The 26,383-nt window shown below is 44.9% G+C and overlaps 2 long non-coding RNA genes across 2 annotated transcripts in view; both read right to left on the bottom strand.

Annotated features, from left to right (window-relative positions):
• The window catches only part of LOC110740987, a 403,323-nt gene that overhangs the window by 158,033 nt on the left and 218,907 nt on the right, over positions 1 to 26,383 (bottom strand). The gene's annotated exons all lie outside the window — the stretch shown is intronic.
• LOC103876515 lies at positions 336 to 9,276 on the bottom strand. Its single transcript, XR_635783.4, has 2 exons — positions 3,480 to 9,276; positions 336 to 876 (listed from the first exon to the last, which is right to left on the bottom strand). It is a non-coding gene; the product is annotated as an uncharacterized LOC103876515 (long non-coding RNA).

Genomic DNA, 26,383 nt, shown 5'->3' with positions numbered 1-26,383 from the left:
TAAATGAATAAGGAAATTCATTGGATCAAGTAATTGAAAAGTTCAGGCATGGCTGAACCCAGGTACACAAGTGATATCATCAAGAGTTTACCTTCTACACCTCTCATCACCAAAATTCCAGGGCTAAATGTTCAATAAACAAATTTGAGTACTTTACTATCCCTAAACCAATTAGTATAGCCAATAGCATGAGATGGGCTGATTGGCCAGATCTGGATTATGTGACCTCACTTGATCCTCATAAGCTCTGAGAATGGGAAAGGAATAGTTTCTCAAAGAAAAGTAAAGGTGCTGCTCCATTGCTTGCTGGGAGGCAAGAACAATAGAACAATGTGAAAATTGTAGACTCAGTTTCCATTTATTAACATCTAATGAGAAAAATAAGCTCAACACTCCAAGATAATCTATATAATTGCTTAAGTATGAGATCAACTACAAAATGTAACAGTGTTTTAGTCATGGTGAGTCCAGGAGCTCTGAACAGGGCCACTTGCCCAGCTGATATTGGGGTTTTCATCATTTTTATAGGTAAAGAACCCACTGAATCACCCCCTTAGCCTCTCTGCATCATTCTGCTTCATGCCACTGTGACTGGGGACTCCACGGTTAAAGATCTTTTCTGGTCCTGGCCTCAGAGCCTTACTTTTTGAATGAACACACAGGGCTACTCTCTCATATCCCTGGCATCAGATGCTAAAGTAGCCCGCCTGCTTTCATGCCCTTTTTCCAACTTCTTTCTGCAAACATGAGCAGTTTTTTCCTTATCCCCCTTGGTACAATTGCATGTTTCCACCCAGAAGAGTGAAGTGGTTTGTTGTTGCTGCCCTTGCTTTTCCCTCTGCCGTTACTTCAACTGCAATTTGATGTCTTCAAGCACTGGGGATGGGAAAGACATATATAATTAGCAAAATAAATAATGATACAAAGGCCTTATTACTGAGGTTTTCTGGATGACTGTTCAAGTCAGAAAAACAATAGTGCTCAGAGGACGGAAATGAGGCCACACACTGGAGAGACAAGGAACTGAAATCACGGAGCAGGGCAAAGCCAACTCAAACAGCAGGACCTCCTGTCTTGCTTACATGAAAGAGTAAGGCATTCAGATGACAGAAGCCAGGGATGGCATGGCTGGTGACTCTCAGCTCTGTCTCGGCAGCCTCCCCTTCCCCAACACAATCTGTTCAAAAACAAAGCTGGCCTGTGAGCTGTAAGCTGGAGACATGGGCATTCAGAGACAACAAGACCTTCTAGGCTGTGCCCCGGTATCAGATCACTGGCATCAACCCCTAGTGAATCTCAGGAAAGATTTTGAGGACTTGGGTGGTGGTGTTCTTGCCTTCGTGAGATTTCCCTGGTTGCTTTGGTGTTTTTCGTCCTATCAATTTATTATAGGATCAATTTGCAAGAGGTAAAGTTTAAAAGGGCTGGTCTCATAACTCAACTTTGTAGATAACCAGAGTCAAACTGTCCCCCCAAATCCTCCCCCACCCAGGAAGGACACATGACCAAACCTTACTTCAGGAATAGATATTTTAAAGGTCATTATGTTCTTAAAGGTTGTTTAACATAGCCAGTTAAATAGTGGGAAATTCAGCCAAATCTCCTGATTGTTTTATCAGGAAAGTCTAGTTCTAAAAATAGACACAAAGCATTCACTTCAGGAAAATTCCATTTGGGTCAGCAAGGACTTCTTTTGCACTTAGCGGGTGCCTGTACTCTGCTAGTTTCAACAGGCAATATAGAAAACGTCTGTGTTCTGACCCCTCCCCTCAAGCTGCTCCTAATTTAGTTGTTTCGATAAAGCACAAATGTTGGGAGGAGTAGGAGTAGTAAGTGCTGCAAATCGACAGAAACTTCTGAGCCCTCAAATTTAACACAAATCAAGCTCATCGAAGAGACCCTGAAAGGCACTTTGAGGTTTTTCCTGCTTTTCAACCAGGGAGTCCCTTACACTCTGCTATTAGAGAAGTCACTGTGGGCTGAGTTCAGCTTTAGGTACTGGGGAAGGAAAAACCTTGACCCTGTCCAGTGGGAATATTCCATTTTTTGGTAGTGGAGGACACAGGATGAGCAGGAAAATATAGGCAGGTCGGGAAAAAAGGAAAGAAAATAAATTAGTATGCATAATTAGAAACAAGCGTGAGTAAAAGCCGGATGTTGTACGTGGGAGTGGAGGAGCGGGGCTGTGGGTGGTGAGGAGGGGGGATGAGGAAAGGAGATTTGGGAAGATTCCTGGAAAAGTCTAAAGTAAAGCTAAATGTTTGAGTCCTGTAGAGAATGTGGCTGGGCAGAAATGTGGAAGAACCTTCCCAGGCTGGGAGAGTAGTTGTTGAAGAGGCAGAGAAAGCCATGCGGGTCACCCGCGTCCTCACTTCTCTTCCAGAGCCTGTCTGGAAGCAGTGGGTTGCTCTGGCCTGTGGTGTCCTTTGTCTCACCCTGCCCTTCACAAAGGAGAAGAACATGGGCTTGGAAGCCAAGCCCCCAATTTCATGCTGATGTCCGGACGGGGGAGGAAATCATGAAACCTAATTGCCTTTCAGAACAGCACTTGTCTGATTTTTCCCATGAGGTATCAGAGGGTATGGAGTGCAATTGGTCACAGGGTAGCCAGGGTTCAATGTCTGCCCTGGCTCCACTTCCAGCATGACTCTACCCCTGGCAAGTGAGACTGCCTGATCTCAACAAGTAGTCTCAGCCCCATGCCAGACTCAGAGACCAATCTTGGTTTCTGGCAGTGGTCAACTTTTTGTCTCCTCTTGCCGTCTTGCTACTGGTCCAGCCTGACTGTGGATCTCTTGTTCCCCAATAATCAGGTTCTTGCCTATTTCTTGACCAAGCCTGTCTTAAGCCCTAGTTTTCTCCTATGTTGTGTTTCAGTCCTCAGTGATTAAGGCCCAGGATTATTTTTCAGTCTCTCCAGGGAGACTTCCTTGGAGCCCAGTCTCATCAGCAGCTGGGATGCCCTGCCCTTGACCTTGAATGCAGTCTCTGCTAGATTATCCCTGATGTCTTCTTTCTGCCTATTTGGACTTACTGTGTGCCTATCCCTTGAACCTCTGGTTATTAAGGTTTCCTTTCTGCCTGAAATGACTCTCTGGGGTTTGGTACTGGCGTCCGTCTCAGCCAATGGTGTTCCTGTTCTCTTGCTTTTTGGAATAACCTCAGATTCATAAATTAATATCTCTGGATGCTGATTCCTGGCCTTATTCCTTATTCATGTCTACTGAGTTTAGCCAACGGAGAATCTGTCTAGAGTTCAGACCTTCACTTAGCTTTGCCCATTCCACTGGCTGATGCCTGAGTTATTAATACAACAGAGAAACCACTGTAAGAACATTGTGTTTTCCCCTTCTTGGATACTTGGTCACTATAGGACCAAGATCGGGACACCAGGAGAAAAACTTTCATGCCCAGTTGACTCAGAATCTATGTTTCCTACTCATGAACATGGCCCATCTGGTGTCTCCCCAGAAACCTACCAGAATTTCAGTTCTCAGATGCACTCACTTCTCTCATTTTTTTGTATTGAAATGAGTTGAATTTTTAAAAATTCCTTCATTCCTGTCATTTCTTGGGATTGGATGGGATGACAAGTCCCAAGGCCTTGTGGCTCCTCTAGGTCAGAAAATAAGTCTAAGAAATATGAAGAAGGAAGGCTCAAGGCATCATCCGAATGGTTCTGTTGCCATGGCAGCACTATGACTTGTGTAGTCTCTCCCCGTGAGTGTGAGATGGTCTCCTTTAATGACTAGAATATGACATAGAGGCAGTGACAGGGGGTCACTCCTGAGATTAGGTTACCAAAACACTGCAGCTTCTGTCTTGCACTGCTTTTCTTTGATTGTTTGCTCTAATGGAAACCAGATCCCATGTTAAGAGCTGCCGTATGGAGAAGCCCTATGACAAAGAATGGAAGGAGAGCTCCGGTCAACAATCAGTGAAGAACTGAGGCCCTCAGTCCAATAGTGGGTGAGGAACTGAATCTTGCCAATAACCACGTGAGTGAATTTGGAGTGGATCCTTCAGATGAGACTGCAGCACCCACTGATATTTCCTTTACGGCCTCATGAGAGTAGCAGCTAAGAGGCACTTGAATTCTTGACCCACAGATGTAGGCAATAATAAATGTTTGTTACTTTAAACCGATATGTTTTGGGGGTAATGTGTTATATAGCAATAGGTATGTAACGCACACCTCACAGAACTGGAGACAAAGAACACGGCAAAGTTTGGCAGCAAACAATTTAGGTAACTTTCACCCACCCTAATATTTCAGTTCTCCATTCAGCTCGACTTAGAGGAAGTCACATTTATTTCATCAACATGTACCAAGTGTGGGCCCTCTCTGCCCAACTATGTGACAGATGTTGTGGAAGATCCAAAAGAAGTGAGTTCCCTCAGGGAGTTGGGGAAAAGCCAAGAAATAAACAGGAATCTCAGCACCACCATTGTCACTAATTTCCCCGTTCCAAAAATTCCAGAAAAATCCCTCTACATTCCATGAAAAACAATATAAAAGAAAGGCAGAAAAGAAGTTTAGCTTAGGGTGGGCTGTTACAGGGTAGCCCAAATTCCATTAAAGGAAAAGTCCAAACATCGGCAGGAAGGGTCCTGTCTGCAAGCATTAAAACATGTTTGTTAACTGTATTTGTTAGTTTTTTCATTGATCACCAACCTATAAAATCACGATATTTCACATAAATATCAACGTTTTGCATTTTCTTGAAATATCAGGAGGCATGACCACACTAGCCCCCTGCTCCTACTTTGGAACCATTTCCCATCACACAGTAAACCCTTTCCTTCCCTCTCGCTCAGACGTGGGCTATTCATTCTGCCACAGTTCCAGCTTTGCTAATTTAAACTGACTGCCATATTTAGGTTTGCAAAGGTAGTTTTAAGCCTCTCTCTGATCCTTTTAGACCTACAGGATTCTTTACCTCTTCAGTGGTCGCTGTGGCCCCCGCCAAAAAAGATGACCCTGATTATCCACCTTTCTAAAAGCCCTGAAGGTGAAATCCCAGGAGTCAGAGCGTAGTAGGTGCTTAAGAGATATTCCCTTACTTTTCCACCAGAGACAACACGTATTTTTTCAGGCTTTGTGAACCTTTGGCAAATAACAAATGCTTTGTTCTATTTTAGGAATCATGGTGAAGCCCCAGACCTCCCCTCTATGTCCCAGGCGTTGTGCTCAGCTAGACATATAATAGTGAACCAAAGAACTTGAACCCAGCTCTTCCAGTCACCTGGTAAACTCAAGAAGATGAATACTGTTTGAGCAAATGCAATGAACCAGTCAGTATAACTTTCCTAGTCTCTTCCAGGCACAGGAGTCTATCATGTACCCCCCTCTAGACACCCCTTTTCCTTTTATTTCTTCTCTCTGCCCTGGCCTTTTATTGTATCGGTCCCACATTAGGGGTAGTGGACCTTTCATGAAGCACAACACCCTGGCTTCTGGATGAATCACCGAGCATTGGGAGGGCAGCAGTGGTAGAGAGTGAACTGAGAAACAGTTTGTCTCATCTCTGCTTCTTTGAAGAGGTTCCTCACAACCTGTCCCAGAGAAATTTACTGCCCAAGCTCCCAGAGGTCATGCAAGAAGAAAGAGGGAAAAAAAAGGCATTTAGCTTCTTTAAAAAGAAAGACAATGTCTGGATGAACAGGGCCCCCTGGTCTCCAAGGATAATTCATGCTGTCCTCATGCACGTTTGGCTCGCTCGTGATCTGGCTCTGGTCTCTGAAGGATGGCTCTAGACCAATGGACGCTAGAGGAAGCAGAGGCTGCAGCCTGGGAGGACCTTGGCCAGGGCTGCAGCCATGACCTCAGACCCTTCAGCTGCACCTGAGTACACATTTCTAGGGGAAATGTGCTCTCCATGGAGGAACGGCAGCTTTGGCCCATGGGGTCCCTGTGAGATCACCCCAGCTGGTCTAAATTAGTGTGTGTGACTCTCTGTCTTTTAAAGCCTAGAACGCAGAATTTCTTTTTTTTTTTTTATTCTTGATTCCATACTCTGACCTTCTGTTAAAACAACTTTTAAAATATAATTTTCTCTTCTGCTTACCTAAAATATTTCTGTACTAAATTTGCTGAGCAGCCAACACATTTGTAAAAGCACAGAGGCAAGCTAAACTCACTTCCTAAGCCAACTTCACACCTGAGCGTAAACAAGGCATCCGGGTCTCCAAACGGAACTGCTTTCCCAACAAAGAAATCGCTTCCCTCTGTGAGGGAGAATGTGCCCAGTCTGATCTCCCACTCCCCTCTCCTTTGTCCCACTCCTTCCCCTTTTCTCCTTTCTCTTACATTTCAGCTTCCAATGAAGTCAGATCCCAAAGCCCAAATAAGGGGAGGAGATTTCGTGTCTTCTCAGCTGAATAATCCCAGTTCCCCCAAGCACACAATGTTCACACATCATGTTTGCACATAGGGTTTGCTGCCTGCTGGGCTGAACTCTCTCTCCCCACCCCTGGCCTCAAACCCTATGAGCCAAAGGCTGGAGGTAAAAGAAAAGTCTGCAGCAGAGTCAACTCACAGAGCGAGACAGACTGATTGCCAAAGAAGGAGAGCAAACAAAAGACCTAGCCATCTTTACTTCTTTTTGGTTTTCTTTTTTCTTAATTTTTTTTTACTCTTAAAACATCTTTACTTTTAAAAGACCTTTGGGTATTTGGTTTCATCAAACTCTGGTGTGAAAAAAAGCACATACATGTATACAACTATGTAGCCTTCTGCTGATGAGCTCGTGTTTACTGTGCCATGTCTTCTAATGATTAAGGGAAAATGAGAACTTACCCAGAAAAAATGCTCACACAGCTTTACTTCTAAGACAAATCCCTCAATATCAGTCAGTGTCCAACCAAGAAGAATGAAAATCACATATGAGTTTCCAAAACAGAAGGATTTCAGTACAGCGAGTTGGTTACCCAGGGGATGGAGGAGCTGAGAGGCCTGGCAGGGGACAGCAAGGCACAGCAGAGGGAGGTAGCAGCAGGACCCAGCTGCATGGAGAAGGAGGAGTTGGAGTCAGGTGAACCAGGGGCCAGCATCACTAGACAGAACCTGGAGCCACAGCACACCTGTCTAGTGGGGTCTGGAATCCAAGAAGAGAGGCAGCCTCCCAGGCTGGAGAAACCTCCCAGGCTGGGAAGGCAAAGGAGAAATAACATGACTTCTCTTGTCCTCTCTCCCTCCCTCCCATCTCCATCCAGTGCCTCCCACAGGCTGAATCCTACTGGAAGCCAGAGCATCCAGGAAGCTAATAAATGCAACCTGAAAATGGGCAGCCCCTGAGGCACACAGCAGAGCACAGAGCACGAGATGCTGCTGAAGACAGACAGGCTCAGGACCCATGCATGCTCCTCTCACCCTGTCTCCACTGCCAGCGTCTCCATCCCACCAAACAGAATGCAAATTCTAAAGGCATTGGAGGCTAGGACTGCAAGAAAAGACACCATGGGGTATCTCAAGTTCAATCCAAATTCATATCCAAGTTCATATCCAAATTCCCCTTTACCTAGCCCTGATACAGGACACCTTTTCTTCTAATTACTAGGAGAAAAGGCAGTCACTCTATCCAGTTTGCATGTCCAATGCCAGGACATGGGAAAGGCAGTGAATCCCAGGCAGAGCGTGGGATGTTACTCGAGACTCTCATAGTGAACATTAAACTGAAGCTGGGCTGGAAGTGCGTTCTCACCTTGAGGCACAGAGTACTAAGTCCCACACTGTACCAAGAGCAATGGCTAACCACGAAAGAGGACACAAAATCAGAGAACAGATCATGGGAGATCTTCCTAGATAGTCCCTGAAGTTTCCTTTCAAGCTTTTTCAGCAACCAGGCCTTGCAAAACATGTATCCTTCATGCACAATCCTGATCCCACAAAACTGACACGAAGACTATAGAGACAGCAGGCTCAGAGGACTGTACTATTCAGGAAGTCGCGTGAAAGAGCTTGAATTTGCTCTTAACTAATGCACTCAGGATGGCATTCAACAAATCACAACTAAATCCTCCTTTTGGCAAAATGTTCCCATCTTAATTATAACTGTATTTTTGCTTGTATGACTGAACATGTCTTCCTTTGCCCTTAAGAAATGGGAGGAGGAGCACATGAAGGAGAAGCAAAAATATAAACAGTGGGATGGAAAATTACCCCTGCAAAGTATAATGGCTAAACAATGACTAAGGGGGCTGTGATATGCATCAACACAGACCCACAAGTGTAAACAGTGTGGTGGGAAGGGAGATGACTTGGATGAACTAGACAGAGGGGGAATTTAGGTGAAAAGAGAGTTTCCTCTCCCTAGATGGGGGTTGCAGTGGGTGGGAGGGGAAGGGCACCAGTGGGAGGATGGCAGAGGGGGCCAGATCTTTTTACCTGGTTCTGGGAGGCCCTGACTGGGCAGGGTATGAATAAGGGCACTGTTCAAACAGCCCAAGTGCTTTAGGATTCACTGAATGAGGAAGAGAGTGAAGGGTTAGGCAGGATCTGGGACTGCCTTAGTTCATGGCTCTGTTCCACCTCTTGCCTGTTGTGTCCCCTGAAGTCAATGATTTACTCCCTTAGAACTTGAGATTCCTTATCTATAAAATGAGATAATTCACACAGCAAATATTTGTTGAACAGCTACTACGTGCCAGGCACTCTTCTTGGTACCAAGAAAAGAGCAGGGGAAAATATCATCCTTGCTATCAAGGAGTTTATATTCCGAGGAGGGGGAAGATAAAGCACAGATTAAGAAATCCATGTACACTATAATGGTGAGCAGGGCCATAAAGACAAATAGAGCAGGTAAGAGGGAGTGTGGTAACATAGAGGTGTGAGCTACTTTATACTGAGTGGTCAGGAGAGAATAACTGAAAATGTGACACCCGAACAGAGATGAGGAAAGTAAAGGAAAGTGGGTCATGAAGGTAGGCATGGGGAGGCATTCCAGACAGAGGGAACGCAAGTGCAAACACCCCCGCCCCCCAACGCTTCAGAAGCATGTTTTATGGGCATAATACAAAGAATTAGCACAGTTCCTGGCACACAGTAAGCACACAATGTGAGCTACTATTTTAAATCATAAATGAAGTATCCATAAAGCATTTTGCTTCAGGCAGAGCAGCAAGAAGCATGAGATAAGCAACTCCCCTCAACTTTGTCTTCGTGTTCTTCTCCTACTCTGTGTCACATCCTTCTGCTTATGAAGACAGACAACGGGCCGGGTGCGGTGGCTCACACCTGGGATTACAAAGTGCTGTTATCCCAGCACTTTGAGAGGCTGAGGCGGGTGGATCACCTGAGGTCAGGAGTTCAAGACCAGCATGGCCAACATGGCAAAATCCTGTCTCTACTAAAAATAGAAAAATTAGCCGGGTGTGGTGGTGGGTGCCTATAATCCCAGCTACTTGAGAGGCTGAGACAGGAGAATCCTTGAACCCGGTAGGTGGAGGTTGCAGTGAGCTGAGATCGCGCCACTGCACTCCAGTCTGGGTGAGAGAGTGAGACTCTGCCTAAATAAATAAATAAATAAATAAGACAATGCTCTTAGCTTTCAGTTATCTGCAAAATAAGAAGAGGCATAGTACACGATAACCCAAACCAACAAATAACGTAAAATGCCATCCACATTTTTAGCAGATGACTTTGTACAAAATATTTACTCGCCTAGTTAAGTTTTATTTACTCTAGTATCACCAGGAGGTCAGATGGTATAGAAGTTGGCATCAGATGCCGTGCAGTCAGCTCCTGGGTATGTGATATCAGACAAGTTCCTTAGTCTCTCTCTGAGCTCCCGGGGTTGTTATGAGGATCAAATGAAATCATGATGGTGGAGCCCTCTGTGAACCATAAAACTGCATTTGATTATTGTTGCATGATGAAAGTTGAGTGAATCCTCTGCGTTCACAACCACAGTTACGGTGGGACATGGCCCACCCACATTTTGGATGACTGGGAGACACAAGCCTGAGACCAACACCAGCCCCAAGGAAGTCACAAAGCCAATCAGAGTCACAAAGGACTCTTCTGTTTTTGAATACTCCCTGGGACAAGAGTTGATGGCATTTGTTTAGATTGGCATTGAAAAGGCATCATTCTGTTGTGAATCCAAGTTGCTTAGAAGAGAATTGGTAACCCTGCCAAGAATCTGATGAGAACAGACACACACTCTGGGGGAAGGTGGGGGAAAGACGTTTCTCTCGCTTTTCTTCAGAGGTACGGACTACAGCATGAAAGCCCTAGGCATGGCGTGGCTTCATGGGATTCAGCCCAGAGCTAAGACTAGTGAGGTTTCCAGTGCTGCAAATCAGATTCTTAATGTAGAGATTCACAGAGACCAATATGTGCATTTCAGGCACTAAGTTGTAGAATTGAAAGAAATGAAGAGGTCTCTACAAGTGAATCCTTCTAAGTGCTGGGCTTAAAAAGACCAAATAGCAGTTATAAAAAGTATCATTGTGGCTTCACCCTTTAAGGACAGTAACAGTTCAGCAACATTCCAGGCTATTACTGGACTTAGGGTATTGGGCCAGATAGGGCACTGCCCCTGAAATTCAATTTAGTAATAATTACTGGCAGATCAATTCAGTAATAATTAGTGGAAGAAAAGGAAGATAGAGAACGATAAAGAGGACTCATTTAAAATTCCTGAGACCCTCCCTGTTTATTTCAAAATAGAAAACATGTGATTGGGTTCAGTTGGGTCAGGTTGGATGGGGTTGGCCATCCACATATTTGTTCATTGTCAGAAATTCAAAGAGTGGCTCAATGGGTATCTGACAAAGTTGCAAGCGAACTCTCCACCCAGGCTTGATATCATGCCAGTAGGGTTGGGAGAGGACATGGTGGAGTGGAGAAGGTGCATTCAAGCCTTGCAAGAATAGTGCTTTCAGGAATTCTGAAGTCTCCCCAGTGATTCTGAAGATGCATGTTCTCACGTTAAATGCCAGGTCCCATAACTCTTGGGCAAGTACCTATTCCCTCATTCCATTGATCAGACAGAAGGGGACTTATGTTACAAAGCTCGAACTCTAATCTAACTTGAAGCCAGCACTGGTCAGCCATTCAGGAGATGAGAGGGAGTATGTGATGCCAACAAACATGCCACCACATTCTCGAAGACCAGGTACAATCGAGGCTAATTGTACTTGCCAGGCTGTGAGCAATCGGCCAGACTGTGCCTGCCATGAATATTCCATTTGCAGGAAATTAGTATCATCTGAATCTTTCTCACTACCTAATCTTCCCAGTATCCTGGAACCATACCTGGGAGCTAATAGAGGTGCAAATGGCAACTTTAATTTACCTGTGAGGTTGTGGATTATTTACTTATTGAGGAGAAGATATAAGAAAGAGAAACAAGAAGATTAAGGAGAAATAAAGGAGAGAAAGAGGAAGGGGGAGAAAAAGGGATAGGGTGAAAGAGGCCAGGGAATGATGAAGAGGCTGTATGGCGTTGCCTAAAACATGTGAGCTTAGAGATCTGAACTGGGTTCAAATTCTATTTTAGTCACTAAATACTTTTTATTGATTCCCACAGTCAAGTCAGCTGGCAGCCTGGGAAGGGTTGGTACTTTCTCTACCTCTGTCATTGTCTCTTCATGTCTTTCTGGTTCTATCTCAAGTCTAAGAGGGACCCGAACATCCATACTGAGTCAGACACCAAAGAACTCAGACACTTCCTGGACCTTTGTGCTGAGAACTTTGGAATCCTGAAGACAAGGAGCTTTTGACTCTTATGTAAATGTTTAGATACATGATATCAGAAGGTTCATTGAGAGTCTTGTGGAATACGTCATCATACTGAAAAAAGGATCAGGAGAAAATGTGTTTGCCAACCTGAGACTTGTGCCCCCGAGGTCAGTCCCTCCACCTGCCCACATTTGGTGGTCAGCTGGGGAGTCTTAGGGTATTAACAATAAATAGAGGAATGCAACCAGGCGGGGCAGCTCAAGCCTGTAATCCCAGCACTTTGGGAGGCCAAGGCAAGTGGATCACTTGAGGTCAGGGGTTCTAGACCAGTCTAGCCTACATAGTGAAACCCCATCTCTACTAAAAATACAGAAATTAGCCGGGCATGGTGGCATGCACCTGTAATTCCAGCTACTCAGGAGGCTGAGGTGGGAGAATCTCTTGAACCCAGGAGGCAAAGGTTGCAGTGAGCCGAGATCGCTCCACTGCAGTCCAACCTGGGCAAGGGCGAGACTCCATCTCAAAAAGTAAAAATAAAAAAAAATGGAGGAATGCTCCCAGAAGCTTGGGAGAGAGACTTGGAATTCTGAGTTCTATGGTAAACCCTTTATTGGCAAGCAGCATTTTAAAATGTGCTTAACAAATAAATAGAAAAAAATTATCTGAAAATGCCTCTATTATAAAAGATCTGTTTGCTTTGAGAACAGTGTCTGGAATTATCGTTTTAGGGGGAAAAGGTATAACCTTGGAAAAGGATGACCGACTTATTCAAAGTACCCTGGTCTGTGGGCCCTATCTTTGGAATTTCAAGGGCTTCCTTCTGTGATGATGTCCTCCTATTAGCATTATTCAGTGGGCATCACTGAGAGCCCCATGGCATCTGGCCCAGAGGAAAGGTGCCATCCTGAGAGATGCATGGGAAAGGGCTAGACCCTTATCTAAGGCAGACATGCAGATAGTATAGAATATTTGGGAGGAATAGATTATAGAAAAAAAAAGTGTGGATCAAATTAATATTGGAGTGTCTCATAGCTTAAATGTATACAAGAGTCAGTGCTAATTGTTTATAAGTAAATTGAATTAAGCTTGTTTTACATTCAAAATCATTTTGTTTTTAAATAATCCATCACCTTGGAAACTAAAAAATAAGCATGGACAAATGTCATATAATTTGAGATTCTATTCCAGTCTATGGATTTCAGAAACAAAACAAAACAAACTTGGGTTGGAATTCCTGTTTCACCACTTCTTTATCATATGACTTTGGATGGAGAATCAAACTCTTCATCCAAAAAACCAGGCTAAGAAGCCATTTTTTACAGGTTTGTCATAAAAATGAAAACCTTCTGTCCAGGTGCATGCTACCAAGTAGGCATGCAGTAAGTGGGAGCTATAACTATTATTGCTGTGATTCAGGTCAGCAAATAGATAATTGTCTCACAAACAAATAAACCAGGTAGTTCACATATCTGTTGATATGAGCATACTCCACTGGCTGAGTGAGCCCCCATGAAGTCAGCCCCACCTTATAGCACATGGTGGAGTGGTTAAGGGCAAAGCTTCAGGGCAAATGCCCAGATTACAATGCTAGACACTCTACTTGCAGTAGAAACTGGATAAATTCCTTAATCTCACTATGCCTCAGTTTTCTCATCTTTAAAATGGGGTAATAATAGTATTATACTTTAGTGTGAAGATTAAATGGGATAATCCATGTAAAATGAGTTTGGAACAAATGCCTGACACATAGTAAAGCACTGAATGGAGGTTAGCTATCTATCAGCACATGGTCTAACTTTTAGAATAGGGCTAAAAGAATGGAGCTATCTTTTTACATAAGACCAGTATAGTCTGTTTCATCTAATTTTTTTCCCTGGAGGCAAGTGAATTATGGGTATAATGGATTAAGTTAGAGAAACTACTTGTGTCTTACGATTTGTTAGGAAAACCCTGTTGATACAATGAGAAAAGCTTGATACTGATCACACTGGAGATTTGAGGCCAGATCATCCAGTGCTATAAACTAATTCCTTGATGTAATATTTAGTTTCTTAATCTGTAAAAGGAGGGTAATAACATTTACTTTTAAGAGTGTGTTAGTCTATTTTCATACTGCTATAAATAACTAGCTGAGACTGGATACTTTATAAGGAAGGGGTTTAATCGACACAGTTCCACATGGCTGGGGAGGCCTCAGGAAACTTACAATCATGGAAGGTGAAGGGGAAGCAAGGCACATCTTACATGGTGGCAGGAGAGAAAGAGAGAGACAGAGCAAAGGGGGAAGTGTCACAGACTTTCAAACAACCAGATCTCATGAGTACTCACTCACTATCACAAGAACAGTCTGCCCCCATGATTCAATCACCTCCCACCAGGCCACTCCCCTGACACATAGGGATTACAATTAGAGATGAGATTTGGGTGGGGACACAGAGTCAAACCGTATCAAAGAGCAACCCTCTTTGAAAATCCCACAAAATAATAGAAGAACTACATAAAGGTTTTGTCACTGAGTTGGTACACAATTGAATTGGTTTTATTGGGAAGACCTGGACAATTGGGAGCAGTGGAATTCTAGGAAGAAGATAGCCAGGTTGAAATGCTAATGGATGGTAAGAACACCTACTCTCTTCATTCTACACACAGGAGGTATTCTCTAGGGGAGAGAGGTTGTGGGCTAGGCATATTTTTGCACTTACTGGCAAAGTTCTATAAAATAACCAAGTGTTTCTAGCACAACTTCCTTATAGTCCCTCCTAAATATGGTATGTATTGCTATTGATTAAAAATACACAGAGCAGGCTGCGTGTGGTTGCTTACGCCTGCAATCCCAGCACTTTAGGAGGCTGAGGCAGCCAGATCACAAGGTCAAGAAATCGAGACCTTCCTGAGCAACATGTTGAAACCCCATCTCTACTAAAAATACAAAAATTAGCTGGGCGTGATGGCACACTCCTGTAGTCCCAGCTACTCCAGAAGCTGAGGCAGGAGAATCGTTTGAACCTGGGAGGTGGAGGTTGCAGTGAGCTGAGATCGCGCCACTGCACTCCAATCTGGGTGATAGAGTGAGATTCCATCACACACACACACACACAAAAATACACGAAGCACTCTCAACATCCTTCCCACAAGGAGAACCACTAGTGTGGTGAAGGAAGATTGAAGGAAGATCCAATTCAACAAGGAAACCTTTGGTTTCTGTAGCCTCCGTTTGCCTTCTTTCTGTTCCGGTTTAGCTACCCTAATGTAGCTATTCATCACAACAAAACAGGGAGCTAGACATACTCCTTATTCCCATCTTGAAGAGGAGGGCACCAAAGTTCAGAGCGCTTGAGAAATGAACCTGAAACCTCAAAGCTAGCAAGCAGGAGAGCTGGCATTTGAGCCTATACCTTCTGATGCCAGGTTCCTTTCTGTAACCATAGCAGCCTCAGGTGCTCCAGCCCAGCCTGGGAATACAGATGGCAGACCTGGTCCAAAAAACCAGCACAGGGGGCTATGTCAGAAAAGGTGTGGGTGTGGAATGGAGTTTTCTCTTCTGTGACTTTTTGTTCATCCCAAATTTATTCCAAGAGGAGCTGGGATAACAAAATTGGGGGCTGCCTGGTTTTGTCTGAATTCTGTAAGTTGGGGTTTTATTTAAAGCATCATTCTTTTTACAAAAGAAAAATTAAAAAGGCAGTTCTAGAGGGACTTAGCACTCTTTGTTGATGTTTTCTCAGATGCTTATAATGAGCTCATAAATGCTAATGAAGAATGCTCTGTGGCTCCCCAGCAGTGCTGAGTCAAACCAGCCACGTTAGAGGACAGAATTACACAAGGGTTTGGAACAGTCGTACCCATCCAGCACCGCGGGGCTGGTTGTCTGCTCAGGAGGAGCGCTGCCTGCTTTGTCAGCCCTCGTGCTTGCCAGCTCGCACCCTTACCACAGCCATCTCTTTGACCTAGATTATTTCCCCTGGGACAATGGTTTCAAAGGCCTCTTTTCAAAGTCAGCCTATGAGTTTTCAGCTCTCCATAGGCTTGGTCAGTAGGTATGTGCTGAGTACCCATTCATGTGCCCAGAACTTACTAGGAGCTGTGAGAAGTGACTCACCATGCGCTGCCTCCTGTCTCATCACCTTGTAGCCTCCACAACATGGCCCTAAAGCATCTGCATCAATGCAATCCCAACACATAAGCAGAGATCCAGCAGAAAGTTTAAGGAAGGGGTTACAAGGCAAAATAGAATTAAGGGAAAATGATGTCCCCTGCTCTGGCAATATCCAACATATAGAGCCATCACCACTCTAAAGGGACAGGGATAAGGGAGCAGCTACAAACACCCTGGCTGTAAGAGAGGGTTGCTGTCAGGAGCCTTCAGTAGAGAAGAAGCAACTGTACCTGCAGCCCAGCATGGGGACACTATTCCATGGCTTCATCCTCCTCCTCCAACCCTGAACAGGTAGTCAAGGGAGTCCGTCAGTGCAGCCCAGAGGCAGCCTATGGAGCACAGAGCCAGGTAAAGAGGAGGTGGAGTTCTAGTCTGGGAGGCCAAAGGAGATGATCCAGCAAAGCAGCTCTCCAGCCTCCTCTCCTAAGGCTTGCTGAAGGAACCTGAAGATTCAGGTGGGCAGGACAAACTGCTCCTGCAACCAGCTGTTTCTGCTGCCTGGTGTTTCCTTGGACATATCTATTCACATATCATTTCCCCAACTCTGCAAGAAAGGCCCAGTTCTCTTTGAAATGTTCTCCAGTTTGGCCTTGGATTGCAGGCATCTTTTGCATTTCTCTAGGGCCACTATTCATTTCTGTAGCTAGCTGAAGAAAAGAACCATGTCCTGAACTTGATGTGTGTTACACAGAGCAGACCTTTCTTCAGTGCATATGAGAAGAGTGGGTCAGGGCTGGATGGGTGGAGGGGTAGAAGTCATCTCTTGCCCTTGAGGCCCTCAGACTATCTATCCATGTAGTTAATGGATTAGGAAGTAGAAAATTCTAATCAGGACCAAGATGGACCCATGACAAAATTATGGCCAAATTTAATGATAAATATCTCCTATTCTCTGCCTGGTAGCTTAAGGGATGGAGGGAATATGGAAGTTGGAAATATGGAAGTTGATCTCAGTTTTTGCAGGTCTGGAAAAACACACTTTGCACACTGACTGGCATAATTTTTTCACTTTGTGGAGTATATAAAAATACCCAGGTATTTGCCCTAGAACATCGTTTAAAAATCACTAAAAGTCTTGGTCTACTGCATTTATCTCTCTACAGCTATTGCAGCGGTTATTCAAAGAGGCAGAAGGCAAGGGAAGGGAAAGAAATGAATTGTAAATAAAAGCACCTTGCATGGTGCTGGCCCCACAGTATGTTCTACAGGGGAAAAAAAAAAAAAAAAAGTTTAAATTTAATCCTCACAGTCCTGTCCTGTCATGTAATGTCTCAACTTAAAGATGAAGAAATTGAAACTCAAGAGAGGTGACTTCTCAAGGTCAGTGGTTACCCAGCTAAGGCAAAATGAATGAAGAGTTTAATATTTGATGGGCATGGCACATGTTGAGGATCAGCTTTGGCTCTTCCAGAGACGAGGGCTCTGTTTTCCAAATCTGCAGCTGGATCTTCTATACTTCCTTATGGTCACTAGGCTAGGCCCTGGGCTCAAGAGAGGAGAGCCTTCTCTGCTCCTACAGGAGGGGGAAACCAGCCCTGCTGAGGCCAAGAGGAACACACAGAGGCAATCTACGGTTTCCAGGATCTGTGCTGTCACCGGCATTAGGGTCTTTTCACCACTGAGGTGTCCTGAGCTTCTGGAAACCAGGGCTCCTGGAAATACTCTGACCTGCTTGGGGAACAGAGCACCTGGCTTGTGAAGCTGTGTGTGCTGGAAAGACCCAGAGATTGCATGCGGCCTTCTGAGAAATCCTCACATTTTCATTACTTTCCCCTACAACATCCTTGCTTCTAGCAAAGCCTCTCTCGCATAATGGAGTCTGGCAAAGTGAGACTCGAGAGACAAAGAAGAAGATACCAAAATAAAAGGTGGAAGAATAAAATAGTCCGCATATATTTAACATACTGATAGGCAAATCCAGGCAAAGCATTATACAAGTCTGTGCTTGTAAGGACCTGCTCCCTCTGCCCACTCTCCCACTTCCTGCCATGGAACTTTGACTTGGAAATGGCCTATCCACATAAAACGAGTTTGGCTTGGTCTATTCAGAGTGAAGGTTGAGGCCAAAAATTTTCACAGGAGTGAAGGAGTTAAAGTAATGTACACCATCTGGCCAGAATGAGTTAATTAGATTCTTTGTCTTAAAAAAAAAAAAAAAAACAGTCAAGAAGATAAAGGAGAAAGTGGGTGGACACATTTCCAGCAAGAGAGAAATGTGTGTGAGATGGTGTCTGAAATGTGTGCCTCTTGGGATGAGTGTGTGTGTGTGTGTGTGTGTGGTGTGTGTGTACATGCATTCACACACACATGTGCACACATGCATTCGTGCACACTGGCAGAGGAGTTGCTAGGGGAGAGCAGTAGGAAGAGCTGACAAACTGAAGCACAAAACTGCTAACACTAAGGAAAGGGGCATCTTCTAAACCCCCTCCTGGCCCACTTCCACTTAACTTTCTCCTAAGTCGTCTTCATTTCTGTCTTAGGTTTCCATAAACACTGCAGTTATTTATTTTATTTTTGTTTGAAATGTTAAACAAGCCCCAAAAGGAAAAGCTGTCAGGGCAATTCGTGGCGTCTCCAGAGAGGAGTTGCACTGCAAGCATTTTATGCAAGGGCTTGGCAAGGCTGCCTCTCGCCTGCATGCTTGGCCCTGGGTTTTGTAGAAGCCCCCATGCACCTCTGCCCTGGCTTCAGGGCACTAAGGTTCCCTGATCTGATCCATTTCTCTTTCCAGGGTTCAGCTCATCTCCCATCCCCCTCCATGGAGAACTTCTCTTCTGGAAGGATCTCTTGGCTGAGAGAATGATGGCTGACACTAATAACAACAGCAATGCCAAGAATAATGGGTGACATTAATGAGCACTTACTGGCACTAGGTCTTGTTGAAAATGAAGGTGAGGCACGTGTAGTAACACATTTCACTCTCAGCACAAGCCTACAGGGGAGATGCTATTATTATTTCCATTTTACAAGTGAGAAGCTCGAGGAATGAAAAATTTAAAACTTTGAATTTGAGAGACAAGGCCAGCCATGCTGGGCCTAGGGTAACATGAGCGAGATGTCTTGGGCACAAAATGTAAGGGGTTAACCAAAAACTCAGTAGTCAAGATAAATACCATTTTAATGCCATATTTTAAAAAAAAAAAAAATTGGCCAGGCATGGTGACTCATACCTGTAATCCCAGCACTTTGGGAGGCCGAGGCAGGTGGATCATTTGAGGTTGGGAGTTCGAGACCAGCCTGACCAACATGGAGAAACCCTGCCTCTACTAAAAATACAAAATTAGCCGGGCGTGGTGGCACATGCCTGTAATCCCAGCTACCTGGGAGGCTGAGGCAGGAGAATCGCTTGAACCTGGGAGGGGGAGGTTGCAGTGAGCCAAGATCATGCCATTGCACTCCAGCCTGGGCAACAAGAGCAAAACTCTGTCTCTCAATAAATAAATAAATACATAAATAAATAAATAAGTAAAAATCAATGCAAAAAATCCACTATGAACAAAATATCAAAATTTCAAACAAAGGACCAGTCAGTCAGTCTGGCTATAACCCTTCACCACCACACCATGCTGCCTTGTTCAGCATTCATCTAGGATCTAAGATGTGCCAAGCAGGGGCCCTGCCTTTGCACAAGTTACCTCTTTTATTCTTGTAGCCTTGTGTGATAGGTGTTGTACTCCTTATTGAAGGGATCGGAAAACTAAGAGATTAATTTATGTCAATGTCTGCCTTCAACAAATTACAAACCCAAATGGGATTCCAAGCAGGACTTGATGCCAAGTTCTCTCTGAGTCTGATGCTCTTCCCCACTGTCCCTGTTCACTGTGTCCCCAGCTAGGAAAGGAATCTACCAGCTAAGCGGCATACGGCTGTACCCTGAGTCTGGTGCAGGGGAGGTTACAATTCCAGGCAGGCCAGTTCCCGACAAGCATTCTTCCACTGCCTCAGCCAAACCCTCCCCCGAGACATCTCGTGTCTCAGCCAAGCCAGTCCTCCTTGGCCTGCCCCCACCCTTCCTGCACAGAGTCAGTGCAAATGCACGATAGACCCTCTCCCATTTCAAGTTCATCACCAGATTTCCCAGGGCTGCCTTGCTGTCCAAGCCTCTTCTTCCTGCCCATTCCTGACTCAGCAGCACATAAGAGACAGGCATGCATGTGCACAAGTGCACACACAACCTCCACCCCAACTCCCTGCCCCAGCTCTTCTAAGGAAGGAGCTTGCAGTGGGAGTGGAAGAAAATGAGGAGGGAGGTGGAAGATCCTGGAGCAAGAATCCACGTCCTGAAGAAAAGAAATGGAACCACTGCTATTGCCATCCCAGACTTGACGTCATTGGAACAATCAGAGTGTGGCACAAATACTTACTTGAATGTGCTCTCTCTGTTTCCAATGAGCATCATTTTGGCAGATTTTGCAGGGGATCCTAAAGAGCTCAAGGAGGCAGAGTCAGCCAGAAGTCATCTCACCCAATCCTCTGTCTCTAAGAAGCTTAGCTCTCCAGGCTCAGACACAATGGCCTCTCTCTGGCTCCTTAGACCCAATTGTCGTATGTCTCATCTTTCCCCTAGAGATACCCCTAAACTTTTAACTGCCGCATCCCACCCTCATCCATCCTTCAGGGTGAGAGAAAGAACAGGGCTTCGGAGTCAGGCAGCAGTAGGTTCAAATCCAGACTTTCCTCCCTACTCCCTGAGTAGCTTAGGACAAGTTGCTTGCTCTCTTACCTTAGTTTTCAATGTGTAGAATATGATAATGAAGGACCTGGTATGGTCCTCAGCACACGGAGAGATGTTTCACCTCTTCCCTGGCTTCTTTAAGACCTTTTCAACATAGTCTCATCTTGCTTGCCTGTGGAGTGATAGAGGCCCCTTATGGAAGCTTTTAATGACTGTCTTTAGGATTTAGCCTTCCCAGAAACTTCCTGGGTCTTCCCACCTCCCATCCTCACCTTTCAGGATCCAACATCGCTTGTCATCAATGCAAGGACAAAGCTAAGTGTAGAGCTGTTTTTAGACTCTTCCCTCCACCTTACTCTTCCTTTGCTTCCCAAATAACTTCTCCTGATGGCAGGTAAGGGGTGGAACGGTGGTGTCCACTTTCATACTCTCAAAGAAAAGGAAGTCCAAAGTCATCAAGTAAGAAATAGGGTTCAAAGACTCAAGGGAGAGGGTCATATGGCACATGCACTCCGCCCATACCACACCCAAGTTATTGAAGGTAATGAGGGATGAAGAACTTATGGAGGGCCACATGAAGGTGGGAAGGCATCCCACCAACGGAACCCCTTTTCCCATCAGAATTCTGAACCAATGGGGAAATAAGAAGAAAAGCGTAAAGCAGGTGGAGAACTCAGTATCACCTCTGTCATTGTTAAAGCTGGTGAATGTGGCTTAATGATGGGGCAAGTGGGCTTTCTAAATTTGAATCCCAGAACTGTACAGAATTATCTTCCCAGTGACAGGCCTCACTGGATAAGAACAGGCTCTCTTATAGGGCAGACCCTTCCCCTGATAACTCGAGACCTACAGGAGCAGGGCAGAATGTATGTGCCCCAGAGATGGGCTCGCTCCAAGAGAAAGAGGACTGAGAAGGGAATGGGTAACATTTTCCCTTCCGAATCTATCAGATGAAGTCACTCCTCCTCCCCTGATGAAGACAGCCCAAGGGTGTTATCCTAGTGGAAGGAAATAACACGTATGAGGAAGACTCACTCAACATCCCCTACTACCACACAACAATTTTATTTCCTTCAATCTGCTAGCAACAATGAAAACAAAAAAGATTTACATTATGTTATCTAATAAACTAGAGAATAGTAGAAACTAACCTAATATTTTTGTGACTAATAAATGGAATAATGGCACTTTGCACATAGTAAACCCTTAATAAATGCTAATTATAATAATAACTAGTATAGCAACTAAACACTATACTAGGTGCCACGGGATAGGAGAGACTTACTTCATCACATGTATTAAGAACATTTACTGGGCATTGGAGTTAAAACCAGTACACATAAATTTAACTTGAGGCTGAGTAAGAGGAGTACCAAAACAGAAGATTCTAGTGGAGGGAGAAAAAGCATTGATGGAGGTGATAAGGAAAGTTCCTCTGGCCAAGGTGGCATGAGCTAGGCCTTGAAAGATGTTTTCAGGTGAAGACAAGGGATCAAGGAGAGCAGTCCAGTTTGAAGGAGATGCTATATTCTCCAAGCGATTAATGAGAGGCAAAGTTTTCCATTTTTATCCAAACCCTAAAAATCTCTTTGGGTTTGGTGTCCACCCTTACCTATAGGACAAGTAGCAAATGAGATGAGTTTGCCAAACCCTTTGTCATAGGGAATGGGGTGTCAACACCCTTCCAAGCCACTTCTCCTCACATCAGTGTTCTTCCTCCTATGTGGGACACTGTTCAGAGCTGAGAGTTACTCTCTGTCTACTTCTAGCACCCGCTGCTTCCACTCATCCCTGAGGGCACAACCCTGTCTCCTAATTGGTCTATTAGGCAGTTTCCCCCCAGCTTATGTTTTCTTTTGCTCCTCACTAGCCCAGCCCCTCTAGGCTGTAACAACAATCTAGCCCCTTCCCCAGAGCCCACAGCATGCCACCAGCTGGCACTCTCCTATCAGGCCACCTCTGGGAACCAGCAATACAGAGCAAGCTCATGTCAGTGCTTCCCCCTCTCCGGCCAAGCGGTCCCTCCGGCCCCATAACCACATGCCATGCCTTCTTCTGACTTTCTTCCCAGCTGTCAGCACATTCCTGGTCTTAAGCTAACCCAGGCCACACTCTCCTGGAGACACATGAGAGCACCACCCTAGCCTAGATGCATGCATTTTCTCCTGGTGCCACAGAAATTGTGGCAACAGAATTGCAGAAGGTTAGAAGCCTGTCAGAGACACTAGAACAAAGCCCTGAGTTACCTGCAGAAGCAAAGGGTATGCAGTCCCTTCTGGACTCTAGGGTCCCATGGGAGGCTTGTAAGTGGAGCATCCTAATGTTCAATTTAGTTGAAGATTGGCTTCTTAAACAGAATTCCTTTTTTAAGTTTAGTTGTGGTCTGGCAGAAATTTCAGCAGTCACCTCTGACTCCTTCTTAAACCCAGTTACCAACACTCTCATCTGAGTTCCTTTTGTTAGGTGTAAAATGGAAGCAGGCTCAGTCCATCAGCACTTTTCTAATATTGTGGGAGAGCTAGAAACAACCCTGACTTTGCATTTGTTCCAGGACAGGCAGGTGAATACCAAATGCCATTTGAATGAGAAAACGCTACATGGTTGCTAGTTGTGTGAAGACCACTTCTGCTCAGGGACAATGGCCCTCTGTTCAGAGAGAACCTGACCAAAAGCATTCGGAATTCAGTCCTTAGAAATAAGCAATGCTCTATATTCTTTTAGTGGAAACATCTTTTGCTGAATACACCCATAAGAGATAACAGTATTTCCGCTCAGAAGCAGAATTAAATGTACGTGTTCAACTGGACACAGGCTCAGCTGGGCTGTGGTGTCCTTTCTTCCCAAGTACCACCAAGCTCAGACTCTCTCCCTTTGGAATAGCCTCTTCCATTTGCCTCTTCATTTCTTCCGTGTTAACACTCTGAAGCCAGATTTGTTCTCTTGGCTTTAAGTCACTGCTAAATAATTCTAATTGCTCTGTACATCCTACCCAAGAGCAGACTCTTCAGACTCTTTAGATGTGCCCAAGGGTCCCCACTTTCCCCCTCCAACTGTAGATACCTCAGCTCCCTTACACGAGCTCCAAGACACAATCAATTCTGTGACTCACTATTGCCCAAATTCCACCTTCTGGCACCCTGCCTTTCTTTTTGTAGAACCACTTCATTCTTCACCCCCTCTTCCCTCTGCTATCTACCTGTTGACTAATAACATCCCATCAGATCTGGCTCACAGTAAGGGATATTTGTGATATGCTGACCCAGCATCCCTTTGTTTAAGGATTTCACTTCTTCCTTCCTCCATTCACATGGGCAGGCCCCTGTCCCAGAATGGCCAGTTCAAGTATTCCATGTCCAAGGAGGAGGAGTTGGTTCCCATTTGGTGCTGAAAGTCTTGCAGGAGCAACCACGGTCTTCTCGGAGGTTTGATGAATGTGTGCTGGAGAAAAGAAGGTCTGCTGGGTGAGGATGTGGCATCTGAGGAGAGTTGGTCTGTCCCTCCACTCCAGGCTCTGTGCTGTGTGTTGTTTTCATTACCAGACAGCGTCCTGATAGCATCACAACTCTGGATATATCTGTATCTGAACCCGGCTCTGTCTTTTAGCTCATGAGTTGTAAGGAATAATCAATTTCCTGTTTGCTTTCAATAAATAATTTCTTTTTGTTTTAAATAAATAATTTGCCGGGCACAGTGGCTCAAGCCTGTAATCCCAGCACTTTGGGAGGCCGAGACGGGCGGATCACGAGGTCAGGAGATCGAGACCATCCTGGCTAACACGGTGAAACCCCGTCTCTACTAAAAAAATACAAAAAACTAGCCGGGCGAGGTGGCGGGCGCCTGTAGTCCCAGCTACTCAGGAGGCTGAGGCAGGAGAATGGCGTGAACCCGGGAGGCGGAGCTTGCAGTGAGCTGAGATCCGGCCACTGCACTCCAGTCTGGGCGACAGAGTGAGACTCCGTCTCAAAAAAAATAAAAAAAATAAATAAATAAATAAATAAATAATTCCCCTTCTGTTTAAGTTCAATTTGGGTTTCTGCCACTACGAAGGTTAAAAGAACCTTGACCTTGACTTTTACCACACTTTGAGTACAAAGATGTACACATATTCTGCCTTGTGCTGTTTACTGCAGTGTAAGCATTATTCCTAGGTAGTACACTGTAAGCTGCTAGAGGGCAGTTTACATTATGAACATCTGTATCCTCTATGGCACCCAGCACTTAATATGACTTCGAACATATTGTTTGCTTGGCACAATGAATGAATCCCACTGACCACCCCAATTCATCCATAAACCCTGGAAATATAGACAAATACATATTATGTTGCCAAGGAAACTTCCCAATGTGTAAACATAAAAAAATGGCAACATCTTTGTTTCCAGAATTTATGAACATCCTGTAGAAATCTAAGTGTGAAAGCATGACTTGGGGCTGGTTAGATAATACTTGCCACATGGATTCAGCCTTTCCAACATCCTTCCAGACAGTCTGAGCTGAGTTTCCTGAAGGATGTTGCCATGTGCTCTAGCAATGCCCAGGCTTCCCTGGACCCAGGAACCTGAGTACCTGCTGAAGAGGCTTTAGAAATGAGATGGCAGAGTTCAGACCTCTTGAGGACCAGCTGCAGGAAGATACCTAAAAAATAGGCTGGAGTCAAAATACCCATGCCAGACTAAGCCTGGCCAGACCCTCCAGGCACAGAGAGCCTGCTTGCTATGTTTCTCCGTATGGAGGGCAAAGTCAGACTAATATTCCTTCTCATTCTAGCAGAAGATGATCTAATTATCAAAGGGGTGGTTAAGGAGTGCTTTCATTTAATTAGTAGTTGTATCTTTTGAAATTTCCTGTTTCTTCTTCCCATGTTTAGGATGAGTTGTCCCACTCTTCTAGATAGGGGCTTCTTTTGTACTGGAACTACTGGACCAGCCACGCCTGCATTTGCTTCTGACATTCTTACCCCACCAGCCCCTGCCCCCACCTACCCCAAACCACTGTTCTTCACTGTTCTTTGGAAAGAACCGAGTGGCCCAGTGAGTTAGCTGTTTCCAGTCGGCTGGCCAAATGGAAACTGGGTCAGAGCCCCATCCCACTGTGCCTCTTTGGTGCCCACTGAGGACAATTTGTAGACAGCGCTCCAATTGCATTTATTTTCTTTGCACATGCTTTGCAGAGCAGCCCCTGATTCCCTCCAGCTAACAGAGCCCCCCCACCTTCATTCATTGTGTGCTCATAGGAGATTAGGACATCAATGCCACATCTAACCAAATCCATCCTGTTGCTTCATGCCAGGGAAAGACGTCCCCTATTGGGAGTAGACATCATTGGTTTGGACGGGGGGCACATCTTTCTCCCTGAGGTCAGCTTTTTTCCTATGAGAACGTCCCATCTGCTCCTTAGTAACGCTTACAATCTGGAAATGAGAAAAAATGTGACTTGAGCTACTAGAGGCTCTACAGGGTGTGTGCACCTGTGCATCCCTCAATGCTTGTGCACACACGAGCGTGCACGGGCAAAGATGCACATATGCCAGCCCTTATTTGACAGTACCTTGTGTAGAAATATGGGAGAAGACATGAAGTGGAAGAAAAGTATAGGAGAATCAATCCAGGACAGACAAAGACAGATAAAGGCAATGAGCAAAAGAGGCATCCCTCTCCCCACCTTATCCTGTCCCTTCCTCCTCCTTGGGATCTCACACTAGGACATTTTTCTTCCCTTTCCCGTGTCTTAAACTTCTAGTTCCACTTTTTCCCTCTAAATATAAACATTCTTAGGTTTCATTCTCAAAAGAAGGCAGAAAAAAAAAAAGAGAAGAAAGGAAGTACCAAGCAAAGAAAGAGGGAGTAGAGAAAGAAGGAGCGGG

Source organism: Papio anubis, chromosome 10 (genome assembly GCF_008728515.1).
Source record: "Papio anubis isolate 15944 chromosome 10, Panubis1.0, whole genome shotgun sequence".
NCBI lineage: Eukaryota > Metazoa > Chordata > Mammalia > Primates > Cercopithecidae > Papio > Papio anubis.
Note: the sequence above shows the minus strand (reverse complement) of the source record. Positions and strands in the feature narration are given on the sequence as shown.